The sequence below is a fragment of the Amblyomma mixtum genome, chromosome 1, assembly GCF_055824585.1.
Source record: "Amblyomma mixtum isolate Tamu chromosome 1, ASM5582458v1, whole genome shotgun sequence".
NCBI lineage: Eukaryota > Metazoa > Arthropoda > Arachnida > Ixodida > Ixodidae > Amblyomma > Amblyomma mixtum.
Window position 1 is genome coordinate 110,105,482 of NC_143012.1, and position 15,324 is coordinate 110,120,805.

Sequence of the window (15,324 nt, forward strand, 5' to 3'; positions counted from 1 at the left end):
CTCCAAAACTCCGAAACTCCAAAACTCCAAAAATCCAAAACTCCAACACTCCAAAACTCCGACACTCCAAAACTACAAAACTACAAAATTCCGAAACTCCAAAACTCCAAAACTCCGAAACTCCGGAACTCCGAAACTCCAAAACTCCAAAACTCCAAAACTCAAAAATTCTGAAACTCCACAACCCTGAATCTCCAAAACTCCAAAACTCAAAAACTCCAAAACTCTAAAGCTCCAAAACTCCAACACTCCAAACTCCGACACTCGAAAACTACAAAACTACAAAATTCCGAAACTCCAAGATTCCGAATCTCCAAAACGCAAAAACTCCAAATCTCCGAAACTCCAAAACTCCAAAAATCCGAAACTCTGAAAATTCGAAACTCCAAAACTGCAATTCTCCAAAACTCCGAAACTCCAATACTCAAAAATTCCGAAACTCCACAACCCTGAACCTCCAAAACACTGAAACTCCAAAACTCCGAAACTCCGAAACTCCAAAACTCCAAAACTCCAAAACTCCAAAAGTGCAAAAATCCAAAACTCCAACACTCCAAAACTACAAAACTACAAAATTCCGGAACTCCAAGACCCCGAATCTCCAAAACGCCAAAACTCCAAAACTCCGAAACTCCGAAACTCCAAAACTCAAAAATTCCGAAACTCCACAGCCCTGAACCTCGAAAACTCTGAAACTCCAAAACTCTGAAACTCTGAAAATTCGAAACTCCAAAACTCCAAAACTCCGAAACTCCGAAACTCCAAAACTCAAAAATTCCGAAACTCCACAACCCTGAACCTCGAAAACTCTGAAACTCCAAAACTCCGAAACTCCAAAACTCCGAAACTCCAAAACTCCAAAACTCCAAAACTCCAAAACTCCAAAAGTGCAAAAATCCAAAACTCCAACACTCCAAAACTACAAAACTACAAAATTCCGGAACTCCAAGACCCCGAATCTCCAAAACGCCAAAACTCCAAAACTCCGAAACTCCGAAACTCCAAAACTCAAAAATTCCGAAACTCCACAACCCTGAACCTCGAAAACTCTGAAACTCCAAAACTCTGAAACTCTGAAAATTCGAAACTCCAAAACTCCAAAACTCCGAAACTCCGAAACTCCAAAACTCAAAAATTCCGAAACTCCACAACCCTGAACCTCGAAAACTCTGAAACTCCAAAACTCCGAAACTCCAAAACTCCGAAACTCCAAAACTCCAAAACTCCGAAACTCCGGAACTCCGAAACTCCAAAACTCCAAAACTCAAAAATTCTGAAACTCCACAACCCTGAATCTCCAAAACTACGAAACTCCAAAACTCCGCAACTCCAAAGCTCCAAAACTCCAACACTCCAAACTCCGACACTCGAAAACTACAAAACTACAAAATTCCGAAACTCCAAGATTCCGAATCTCCAAAACGCCAAAACTCCAAATCTCCGAAACTCCAAAACTCCAAAAATCCGAAACTCTGAAAATTCGAAACTCCAAAACTCCAACACTCCAAAAGTCCGACACTCCAAAACTCAAAAATTCCGAAACTCCACAACCCTGAACCTCGAAAACTCTGAAACTCCAAAACTCCGAAACTCCAAAACTCCAAAACTCCGAAACTCCAAAACTCCAAAAATCCAAAACTCCAACACTCCAAAACTCCGACACTCCAAAACTACAAAACTACAAAATTCCGAAACTCCAAGACCCCGAATCTCCAAAACGCCAAAACTCCAAAACTCCGAAACTCCGAAACTCCAAAAATTTGAAACTCTGAAAATTCGAAACTCCAAAACTCCAACACTCCAAAACTCCGACACTCCAAAACTACAAAACTACAATATTCCGAAACTCCAAGACCCCGAATCTCCAAAACGCCAAAACTCCAAAACTCCGAAACTCCAAAACTCAAAAATTCCGAAACTCCACAACCCTGAACCTCCAAAACTCTGAAACTCCAAATCTCTGGAACTCCAAAACTCCAAAAATCCTAAACTCTGAAAATTCGAAACTCCAGAACTCCAAAACTCCGAAACTCCGAAACTCCAAAACTCAAAAATTCCGAAACTCCACAACCCTGAACCTCGAAAACTCTGAAACTCCAAAACTCCGAAACTCCAAAACTCCAAAACTCCGAAACTCCAAAACTCCAAAACTCCGAAACTCCGGAACTCCGAAACTCCAAAACTCCAAAACTCAAAAATTCTGAAACTCCACAACCCTGAATCTCCAAAACTACGAAACTCCAAAACTCCGAAACTCCAAAGCTCCAAAACTCCAACACTCCAAACTCCGACACTCGAAAACTACAAAACTACAAAATTCCGAAACTCCAAGATTCCGAATCTCCGAAACTCCAAAACTCCAAAAATCCGAAACTCTGAAAATTCGAAACTCCAAAACTCCAAAACTCCGAAACTCCGAAACTCCAAAACTCAAAAATTCCGAAACTCCACAACCCTGAACCTCGAAAACTCTGAAACTCCAAAACTCCGAAACTCCAAAACTCCAAAACTCCGAAACTCCAAAACTCCAAAACTCCGAAACTCCGGAACTCCGAAACTCCAAAACTCCAAAACTCAAAAATTCTGAAACTCCACAACCCTGAATCTCCAAAACTCCAAAACTCAAAAACTCCAAAACTCTAAAGCTCCAAAACTCCAACACTCCAAACTCCGACACTCGAAAACTACAAAACTACAAAATTCCGAAACTCCAAGATTCCGAATCTCCAAAACGCAAAAACTCCAAATCTCCGAAACTCCAAAACTCCAAAAATCCGAAACTCTGAAAATTCGAAACTCCAAAACTCCAAAACTCCAAAACTCCGAAACTCCGAAACTCCAAAACTCAAAAATTCCGAAACTCCACAACCCTGAACCTCGAAAACTCTGAAACTCCAAAACTCCGAAACTCCGAAACTCCGAAACTCCAAAACTCCAAAAATCCGAAACTCTGAAAATTCGAAACTCCAAAACTGCAATTCTCCAAAACTCCGAAACTCCAATACTCAAAAATTCCGAAACTGCACAACCCTGAACCTCCAAAACACTGAAACTCCAAAACTCCGAAACTCCGAAACTCCAAAACTCCAAAACTCCAAAACTCCAAAAGTGCAAAAATCCAAAACTCCAACACTCCAAAACTACAAAACTGCAAAATTCCGGAACTCCAAGACCCCGAATCTCCAAAACGCCAAAACTCCAAAACTCCGAAACTCCGAAGCTCCAAAACTCAAAAATTCCGAAACTCCACAACCCTGAACCTCGAAAACTCTGAAACTCCAAAACTCCGAAACTCTGAAAATTCGAAACTCCAAAACTCCAAAACTCCGAAACTCCGAAACTCCAAAACTCAAAAATTCCGAAACTCCACAACCCTGAACCTCGAAAACTCTGAAACTCCAAAACTCCGAAACTCCAAAACTCCGAAACTCCAAAACTCCAAAACTCCGAAACTCCGGAACTCCGAAACTCCAAAACTCCAAAACTCAAAAATTCTGAAACTCCACAACCCTGAATCTCCAAAACTACGAAACTCCATAACTCCGCAACTCCAAAGCTCCAAAACTCCAACACTCCAAACTCCGACACTCGAAAACTACAAAACTACAAAATTCCGAAACTCCAAGATTCCGAATCTCCAAAACGCCAAAACTCCAAATCTCCGAAACTCCAAAACTCCAAAAATCCGAAACTCTGAAAATTCGAAACTCCAAAACTCCAACACTCCAAAAGTCCGACACTCCAAAACTCAAAAATTCCGAAACTCCACAACCCTGAACCTCGAAAACTCTGAAACTCCAAAACTCCGAAACTCCAAAACTCCAAAACTCCGAAACTCCAAAACTCCAAAAATCCAAAACTCCAACACTCCAAAACTCCGACACTCCAAAACTACAAAACTACAAAATTCCGAAACTCCAAAACTCCAAAACTCCGAAACTCCGGAACTCCGAAACTCCAAAACTCCAAAACTCCAAAACTCAAAAATTCTGAAACTCCAAAACCCTGAATCTCCAAAACTCCAAAACTCAAAAACTCCAAAACTCTAAAGCTCCAAAACTCCAACACTCCAAACTCCGACACTCGAAAACTACAAAACTACAAAATTCCGAAACTCCAAGATTCCGAATCTCCAAAACGCAAAAACTCCAAATCTCCGAAACTCCAAAACTCCAAAAATCCGAAACTCTGAAAATTCGAAACTCCAAAACTGCAATTCTCCAAAACTCCGAAACTCCAATACTCAAAAATTCCGAAACTCCACAACCCTGAACCTCCAAAACACTGAAACTCCAAAACTCCGAAACTCCGAAACTCCAAAACTCCAAAACTCCAAAACTCCAAAAGTGCAAAAATCCAAAACTCCAACACTCCAAAACTACAAAACTACAAAATTCCGGAACTCCAAGACCCCGAATCTCCAAAACGCCAAAACTCCAAAACTCCGAAACTCCGAAACTCCAAAACTCAAAAATTCCGAAACTCCACAACCCTGAACCTCGAAAACTCTGAAACTCCAAAACTCTGAAACTCTGAAAATTCGAAACTCCAAAACTCCAAAACTCCGAAACTCCGAAACTCCAAAACTCAAAAATTCCGAAACTCCACAACCCTGAACCTCGAAAACTCTGAAACTCCAAAACTCCGAAACTCCAAAACTCCGAAACTCCAAAACTCCAAAACTCCGAAACTCCGGAACTCCGAAACTCCAAAACTCCAAAACTCAAAAATTCTGAAACTCCACAACCCTGAATCTCCAAAACTACGAAACTCCAAAACTCCGCAACTCCAAAGCTCCAAAACTCCAACACTCCAAACTCCGACACTCGAAAACTACAAAACTACAAAATTCCGAAACTCCAAGATTCCGAATCTCCAAAACGCCAAAACTCCAAATCTCCGAAACTCCAAAACTCCAAAAATCCGAAACTCTGAAAATTCGAAACTCCAAAACTCCAACACTCCAAAAGTCCGACACTCCAAAACTCAAAAATTCCGAAACTCCACAACCCTGAACCTCGAAAACTCTGAAACTCCAAAACTCCGAAACTCCAAAACTCCAAAACTCCGAAACTCCAAAACTCCAAAAATCCAAAACTCCAACACTCCAAAACTCCGACACTCCAAAACTACAAAACTACAAAATTCCGAAACTCCAAGACCCCGAATCTCCAAAACGCCAAAACTCCAAATCTCCGAAACTCCAAAACTCCAAAAATCCGAAACTCTGAAAATTCGAAACTCCAAAACTCCAACACTCCAAAAGTCCGACACTCCAAAACTCAAAAATTCCGAAACTCCACAACCCTGAACCTCGAAAACTCTGAAACTCCAAAACTCCGAAACTCCAAAACTCCAAAACTCCGAAACTCCAAAACTCCAAAAATCCAAAACTCCAACACTCCAAAACTCCGACACTCCAAAACTACAAAACTACAAAATTCCGAAACTCCAAAACTCCAAAACTCCGAAACTCCGGAACTCCGAAACTCCAAAACTCCAAAACTCCAAAACTCAAAAATTCTGAAACTCCACAACCCTGAATCTCCAAAACTCCAAAACTCAAAAACTCCAAAACTCTAAAGCTCCAAAACTCCAACACTCCAAACTCCGACACTCGAAAACTACAAAACTACAAAATTCCGAAACTCCAAGATTCCGAATCTCCAAAACGCAAAAACTCCAAATCTCCGAAACTCCAAAACTCCAAAAATCCGAAACTCTGAAAATTCGAAACTCCAAAACTGCAATTCTCCAAAACTCCGAAACTCCAATACTCAAAAATTCCGAAACTCCACAACCCTGAACCTCCAAAACACTGAAACTCCAAAACTCCGAAACTCCGAAACTCCAAAACTCCAAAACTCCAAAACTCCAAAAGTGCAAAAATCCAAAACTCCAACACTCCAAAACTACAAAACTACAAAATTCCGGAACTCCAAGACCCCGAATCTCCAAAACGCCAAAACTCCAAAACTCCGAAACTCCGAAACTCCAAAACTCAAAAATTCCGAAACTCCACAGCCCTGAACCTCGAAAACTCTGAAACTCCAAAACTCTGAAACTCTGAAAATTCGAAACTCCAAAACTCCAAAACTCCGAAACTCCGAAACTCCAAAACTCAAAAATTCCGAAACTCCACAACCCTGAACCTCGAAAACTCTGAAACTCCAAAACTCCGAAACTCCAAAACTCCGAAACTCCAAAACTCCAAAACTCCAAAACTCCAAAACTCCAAAAGTGCAAAAATCCAAAACTCCAACACTCCAAAACTACAAAACTACAAAATTCCGGAACTCCAAGACCCCGAATCTCCAAAACGCCAAAACTCCAAAACTCCGAAACTCCGAAACTCCAAAACTCAAAAATTCCGAAACTCCACAACCCTGAACCTCGAAAACTCTGAAACTCCAAAACTCTGAAACTCTGAAAATTCGAAACTCCAAAACTCCAAAACTCCGAAACTCCGAAACTCCAAAACTCAAAAATTCCGAAACTCCACAACCCTGAACCTCGAAAACTCTGAAACTCCAAAACTCCGAAACTCCAAAACTCCGAAACTCCAAAACTCCAAAACTCCGAAACTCCGGAACTCCGAAACTCCAAAACTCCAAAACTCAAAAATTCTGAAACTCCACAACCCTGAATCTCCAAAACTACGAAACTCCAAAACTCCGCAACTCCAAAGCTCCAAAACTCCAACACTCCAAACTCCGACACTCGAAAACTACAAAACTACAAAATTCCGAAACTCCAAGATTCCGAATCTCCAAAACGCCAAAACTCCAAATCTCCGAAACTCCAAAACTCCAAAAATCCGAAACTCTGAAAATTCGAAACTCCAAAACTCCAACACTCCAAAAGTCCGACACTCCAAAACTCAAAAATTCCGAAACTCCACAACCCTGAACCTCGAAAACTCTGAAACTCCAAAACTCCGAAACTCCAAAACTCCAAAACTCCGAAACTCCAAAACTCCAAAAATCCAAAACTCCAACACTCCAAAACTCCGACACTCCAAAACTACAAAACTACAAAATTCCGAAACTCCAAGACCCCGAATCTCCAAAACGCCAAAACTCCAAAACTCCGAAACTCCGAAACTCCAAAAATTTGAAACTCTGAAAATTCGAAACTCCAAAACTCCAACACTCCAAAACTCCGACACTCCAAAACTACAAAACTACAATATTCCGAAACTCCACAACCCTGAACCTCCAAAACTCTGAAACTCCAAATCTCTGGAACTCCAAAACTCCAAAAATCCTAAACTCTGAAAATTCGAAACTTCAAAACTCCAAAACTCCGAAACTCCGAAACTCCAAAACTCAAAAATTCCGAAACTCCACAACCCTGAACCTCGAAAACTCTGAAACTCCAAAACTCCGAAACTCCAAAACTCCAAAACTCCGAAACTCCAAAACTCCAAAACTCCGAAACTCCGGAACTCCGAAACTCCAAAACTCCAAAACTCAAAAATTCTGAAACTCCACAACCCTGAATCTCCAAAACTACGAAACTCCAAAACTCCGAAACTCCAAAGCTCCAAAACTCCAACACTCCAAACTCCGACACTCGAAAACTACAAAACTACAAAATTCCGAAACTCCAAGATTCCGAATCTCCGAAACTCCAAAACTCCAAAAATCCGAAACTCTGAAAATTCGAAACTCCAAAACTCCAAAACTCCGAAACTCCGAAACTCCAAAACTCAAAAATTCCGAAACTCCACAACCCTGAACCTCGAAAACTCTGAAACTCCAAAACTCCGAAACTCCAAAACTCCAAAACTCCGAAACTCCAAAACTCCAAAACTCCGAAACTCCGGAACTCCGAAACTCCAAAACTCCAAAACTCAAAAATTCTGAAACTCCACAACCCTGAATCTCCAAAACTACGAAACTCCAAAACTCCGAAACTCCAAAGCTCCAAAACTCCAACACTCCAAACTCCGACACTCGAAAACTACAAAACTACAAAATTCCGAAACTCCAAGATTCCGAATCTCCGAAACTCCAAAACTCCAAAAATCCGAAACTCTGAAAATTCGAAACTCCAAAACTCCAAAACTCCGAAACTCCGAAACTCCAAAACTCAAAAATTCCGAAACTCCACAACCCTGAACCTCGAAAACTCTGAAACTCCAAAACTCCGAAACTCCAAAACTCCAAAACTCCGAAACTCCAAAACTCCAAAACTCCGAAACTCCGGAACTCCGAAACTCCAAAACTCCAAAACTCAAAAATTCTGAAACTCCACAACCCTGAATCTCCAAAACTCCAAAACTCAAAAACTCCAAAACTCTAAAGCTCCAAAACTCCAACACTCCAAACTCCGACACTCGAAAACTACAAAACTACAAAATTCCGAAACTCCAAGATTCCGAATCTCCAAAACGCAAAAACTCCAAATCTCCGAAACTCCAAAACTCCAAAAATCCGAAACTCTGAAAATTCGAAACTCCAAAACTCCAAAACTCCAAAACTCCGAAACTCCGAAACTCCAAAACTCAAAAATTCCGAAACTCCACAACCCTGAACCTCGAAAACTCTGAAACTCCAAAACTCCGAAACTCCGAAACTCCGAAACTCCAAAACTCCAAAAATCCGAAACTCTGAAAATTCGAAACTCCAAAACTGCAATTCTCCAAAACTCCGAAACTCCAATACTCAAAAATTCCGAAACTGCACAACCCTGAACCTCCAAAACACTGAAACTCCAAAACTCCGAAACTCCGAAACTCCAAAACTCCAAAACTCCAAAACTCCAAAAGTGCAAAAATCCAAAACTCCAACACTCCAAAACTACAAAACTGCAAAATTCCGGAACTCCAAGACCCCGAATCTCCAAAACGCCAAAACTCCAAAACTCCGAAACTCCGAAGCTCCAAAACTCAAAAATTCCGAAACTCCACAACCCTGAACCTCGAAAACTCTGAAACTCCAAAACTCCGAAACTCTGAAAATTCGAAACTCCAAAACTCCAAAACTCCGAAACTCCGAAACTCCAAAACTCAAAAATTCCGAAACTCCACAACCCTGAACCTCGAAAACTCTGAAACTCCAAAACTCCGAAACTCCAAAACTCCGAAACTCCAAAACTCCAAAACTCCGAAACTCCGGAACTCCGAAACTCCAAAACTCCAAAACTCAAAAATTCTGAAACTCCACAACCCTGAATCTCCAAAACTACGAAACTCCATAACTCCGCAACTCCAAAGCTCCAAAACTCCAACACTCCAAACTCCGACACTCGAAAACTACAAAACTACAAAATTCCGAAACTCCAAGATTCCGAATCTCCAAAACGCCAAAACTCCAAATCTCCGAAACTCCAAAACTCCAAAAATCCGAAACTCTGAAAATTCGAAACTCCAAAACTCCAACACTCCAAAAGTCCGACACTCCAAAACTCAAAAATTCCGAAACTCCACAACCCTGAACCTCGAAAACTCTGAAACTCCAAAACTCCGAAACTCCAAAACTCCAAAACTCCGAAACTCCAAAACTCCAAAAATCCAAAACTCCAACACTCCAAAACTCCGACACTCCAAAACTACAAAACTACAAAATTCCGAAACTCCAAAACTCCAAAACTCCGAAACTCCGGAACTCCGAAACTCCAAAACTCCAAAACTCCAAAACTCAAAAATTCTGAAACTCCAAAACCCTGAATCTCCAAAACTCCAAAACTCAAAAACTCCAAAACTCTAAAGCTCCAAAACTCCAACACTCCAAACTCCGACACTCGAAAACTACAAAACTACAAAATTCCGAAACTCCAAGATTCCGAATCTCCAAAACGCAAAAACTCCAAATCTCCGAAACTCCAAAACTCCAAAAATCCGAAACTCTGAAAATTCGAAACTCCAAAACTGCAATTCTCCAAAACTCCGAAACTCCAATACTCAAAAATTCCGAAACTCCACAACCCTGAACCTCCAAAACACTGAAACTCCAAAACTCCGAAACTCCGAAACTCCAAAACTCCAAAACTCCAAAACTCCAAAAGTGCAAAAATCCAAAACTCCAACACTCCAAAACTACAAAACTACAAAATTCCGGAACTCCAAGACCCCGAATCTCCAAAACGCCAAAACTCCAAAACTCCGAAACTCCGAAACTCCAAAACTCAAAAATTCCGAAACTCCACAACCCTGAACCTCGAAAACTCTGAAACTCCAAAACTCTGAAACTCTGAAAATTCGAAACTCCAAAACTCCAAAACTCCGAAACTCCGAAACTCCAAAACTCAAAAATTCCGAAACTCCACAACCCTGAACCTCGAAAACTCTGAAACTCCAAAACTCCGAAACTCCAAAACTCCGAAACTCCAAAACTCCAAAACTCCGAAACTCCGGAACTCCGAAACTCCAAAACTCCAAAACTCAAAAATTCTGAAACTCCACAACCCTGAATCTCCAAAACTACGAAACTCCAAAACTCCGCAACTCCAAAGCTCCAAAACTCCAACACTCCAAACTCCGACACTCGAAAACTACAAAACTACAAAATTCCGAAACTCCAAGATTCCGAATCTCCAAAACGCCAAAACTCCAAATCTCCGAAACTCCAAAACTCCAAAAATCCGAAACTCTGAAAATTCGAAACTCCAAAACTCCAACACTCCAAAAGTCCGACACTCCAAAACTCAAAAATTCCGAAACTCCACAACCCTGAACCTCGAAAACTCTGAAACTCCAAAACTCCGAAACTCCAAAACTCCAAAACTCCGAAACTCCAAAACTCCAAAAATCCAAAACTCCAACACTCCAAAACTCCGACACTCCAAAACTACAAAACTACAAAATTCCGAAACTCCAAGACCCCGAATCTCCAAAACGCCAAAACTCCAAATCTCCGAAACTCCAAAACTCCAAAAATCCGAAACTCTGAAAATTCGAAACTCCAAAACTCCAACACTCCAAAAGTCCGACACTCCAAAACTCAAAAATTCCGAAACTCCACAACCCTGAACCTCGAAAACTCTGAAACTCCAAAACTCCGAAACTCCAAAACTCCAAAACTCCGAAACTCCAAAACTCCAAAAATCCAAAACTCCAACACTCCAAAACTCCGACACTCCAAAACTACAAAACTACAAAATTCCGAAACTCCAAAACTCCAAAACTCCGAAACTCCGGAACTCCGAAACTCCAAAACTCCAAAACTCCAAAACTCAAAAATTCTGAAACTCCACAACCCTGAATCTCCAAAACTCCAAAACTCAAAAACTCCAAAACTCTAAAGCTCCAAAACTCCAACACTCCAAACTCCGACACTCGAAAACTACAAAACTACAAAATTCCGAAACTCCAAGATTCCGAATCTCCAAAACGCAAAAACTCCAAATCTCCGAAACTCCAAAACTCCAAAAATCCGAAACTCTGAAAATTCGAAACTCCAAAACTGCAATTCTCCAAAACTCCGAAACTCCAATACTCAAAAATTCCGAAACTCCACAACCCTGAACCTCCAAAACACTGAAACTCCAAAACTCCGAAACTCCGAAACTCCAAAACTCCAAAACTCCAAAACTCCAAAAGTGCAAAAATCCAAAACTCCAACACTCCAAAACTACAAAACTACAAAATTCCGGAACTCCAAGACCCCGAATCTCCAAAACGCCAAAACTCCAAAACTCCGAAACTCCGAAACTCCAAAACTCAAAAATTCCGAAACTCCACAGCCCTGAACCTCGAAAACTCTGAAACTCCAAAACTCTGAAACTCTGAAAATTCGAAACTCCAAAACTCCAAAACTCCGAAACTCCGAAACTCCAAAACTCAAAAATTCCGAAACTCCACAACCCTGAACCTCGAAAACTCTGAAACTCCAAAACTCCGAAACTCCAAAACTCCGAAACTCCAAAACTCCAAAACTCCAAAACTCCAAAACTCCAAAAGTGCAAAAATCCAAAACTCCAACACTCCAAAACTACAAAACTACAAAATTCCGGAACTCCAAGACCCCGAATCTCCAAAACGCCAAAACTCCAAAACTCCGAAACTCCGAAACTCCAAAACTCAAAAATTCCGAAACTCCACAACCCTGAACCTCGAAAACTCTGAAACTCCAAAACTCTGAAACTCTGAAAATTCGAAACTCCAAAACTCCAAAACTCCGAAACTCCGAAACTCCAAAACTCAAAAATTCCGAAACTCCACAACCCTGAACCTCGAAAACTCTGAAACTCCAAAACTCCGAAACTCCAAAACTCCGAAACTCCAAAACTCCAAAACTCCGAAACTCCGGAACTCCGAAACTCCAAAACTCCAAAACTCAAAAATTCTGAAACTCCACAACCCTGAATCTCCAAAACTACGAAACTCCAAAACTCCGCAACTCCAAAGCTCCAAAACTCCAACACTCCAAACTCCGACACTCGAAAACTACAAAACTACAAAATTCCGAAACTCCAAGATTCCGAATCTCCAAAACGCCAAAACTCCAAATCTCCGAAACTCCAAAACTCCAAAAATCCGAAACTCTGAAAATTCGAAACTCCAAAACTCCAACACTCCAAAAGTCCGACACTCCAAAACTCAAAAATTCCGAAACTCCACAACCCTGAACCTCGAAAACTCTGAAACTCCAAAACTCCGAAACTCCAAAACTCCAAAACTCCGAAACTCCAAAACTCCAAAAATCCAAAACTCCAACACTCCAAAACTCCGACACTCCAAAACTACAAAACTACAAAATTCCGAAACTCCAAAACTCCAAAACTCCGAAACTCCGGAACTCCGAAACTCCAAAACTCCAAAACTCCAAAACTCAAAAATTCTGAAACTCCACAACCCTGAATCTCCAAAACTCCAAAACTCAAAAACTCCAAAACTCTAAAGCTCCAAAACTCCAACACTCCAAACTCCGACACTCGAAAACTACAAAACTACAAAATTCCGAAACTCCAAGATTCCGAATCTCCAAAACGCAAAAACTCCAAATCTCCGAAACTCCAAAACTCCAAAAATCCGAAACTCTGAAAATTCGAAACTCCAAAACTGCAATTCTCCAAAACTCCGAAACTCCAATACTCAAAAATTCCGAAACTCCACAACCCTGAACCTCCAAAACACTGAAACTCCAAAACTCCGAAACTCCGAAACTCCAAAACTCCAAAACTCCAAAACTCCAAAAGTGCAAAAATCCAAAACTCCAACACTCCAAAACTACAAAACTACAAAATTCCGGAACTCCAAGACCCCGAATCTCCAAAACGCCAAAACTCCAAAACTCCGAAACTCCGAAACTCCAAAACTCAAAAATTCCGAAACTCCACAACCCTGAACCTCGAAAACTCTGAAACTCCAAAACTCTGAAACTCTGAAAATTCGAAACTCCAAAACTCCAAAACTCCGAAACTCCGAAACTCCAAAACTCAAAAATTCCGAAACTCCACAACCCTGAACCTCGAAAACTCTGAAACTCCAAAACTCCGAAACTCCAAAACTCCGAAACTCCAAAACTCCAAAACTCCGAAACTCCGGAACTCCGAAACTCCAAAACTCCAAAACTCAAAAATTCTGAAACTCCACAACCCTGAATCTCCAAAACTACGAAACTCCAAAACTCCGCAACTCCAAAGCTCCAAAACTCCAACACTCCAAACTCCGACACTCGAAAACTACAAAACTACAAAATTCCGAAACTCCAAGATTCCGAATCTCCAAAACGCCAAAACTCCAAATCTCCGAAACTCCAAAACTCCAAAAATCCGAAACTCTGAAAATTCGAAACTCCAAAACTCCAACACTCCAAAAGTCCGACACTCCAAAACTCAAAAATTCCGAAACTCCACAACCCTGAACCTCGAAAACTCTGAAACTCCAAAACTCCGAAACTCCAAAACTCCAAAACTCCGAAACTCCAAAACTCCAAAAATCCAAAACTCCAACACTCCAAAACTCCGACACTCCAAAACTACAAAACTACAAAATTCCGAAACTCCAAGACCCCGAATCTCCAAAACGCCAAAACTCCAAAACTCCGAAACTCCGAAACTCCAAAAATTTGAAACTCTGAAAATTCGAAACTCCAAAACTCCAACACTCCAAAACTCCGACACTCCAAAACTACAAAACTACAATATTCCGAAACTCCACAACCCTGAACCTCCAAAACTCTGAAACTCCAAATCTCTGGAACTCCAAAACTCCAAAAATCCTAAACTCTGAAAATTCGAAACTTCAAAACTCCAAAACTCCGAAACTCCGAAACTCCAAAACTCAAAAATTCCGAAACTCCACAACCCTGAACCTCGAAAACTCTGAAACTCCAAAACTCCGAAACTCCAAAACTCCAAAACTCCGAAACTCCAAAACTCCAAAACTCCGAAACTCCGGAACTCCGAAACTCCAAAACTCCAAAACTCAAAAATTCTGAAACTCCACAACCCTGAATCTCCAAAACTACGAAACTCCAAAACTCCGAAACTCCAAAGCTCCAAAACTCCAACACTCCAAACTCCGACACTCGAAAACTACAAAACTACAAAATTCCGAAACTCCAAGATTCCGAATCTCCGAAACTCCAAAACTCCAAAAATCCGAAACTCTGAAAATTCGAAACTCCAAAACTCCAAAACTCCGAAACTCCGAAACTCCAAAACTCAAAAATTCCGAAACTCCACAACCCTGAACCTCGAAAACTCTGAAACTCCAAAACTCCGAAACTCCAAAACTCCAAAACTCCGAAACTCCAAAACTCCAAAACTCCGAAACTCCGGAACTCCGAAACTCCGAAACTCCAAAACTCCAAAACTCAAAAATTCTGAAACTCCACAACCCTGAATCTCCAAAACTCCAAAACTCAAAAACTCCAAAACTCTAAAGCTCCAAAACTCCAACACTCCAAACTCCGACACTCGAAAACTACAAAACTACAAAATTCCGAAACTCCAAGATTCCGAATCTCCAAAACGAAAAAACTCCAAATCTCCGAAACTCCAAAACTCCAAAAATCCGGAGCTCCGAAAATTCGAAACTCCAAAACTCCAAAACTCCAAAACTCCGAAACTCCGAAACTCCAAAACTCAAAAATTCCGAAACTCCACAACCCTGAACCTCGAAAACTCTGAAACTCCAAAACTCCGAAACTCCGAAACTCCGAAACTCCAAAAATCCGAAACTCTGAAAATTCGAAACTCCAAAACTGCAATTCTCCAAAACTCCGAAACTCCAATACTCAAAAATTCCGAAACTGCACAACCCTGAACCTCCAAAACAGTGAAACTCCAAAACTCCGAAACTCCGAAACTCCAAAACTCCAAAACTCCAAAACTCCAAAAGTGCAAAAATCCAAAACTCCAACACTCCAAAAC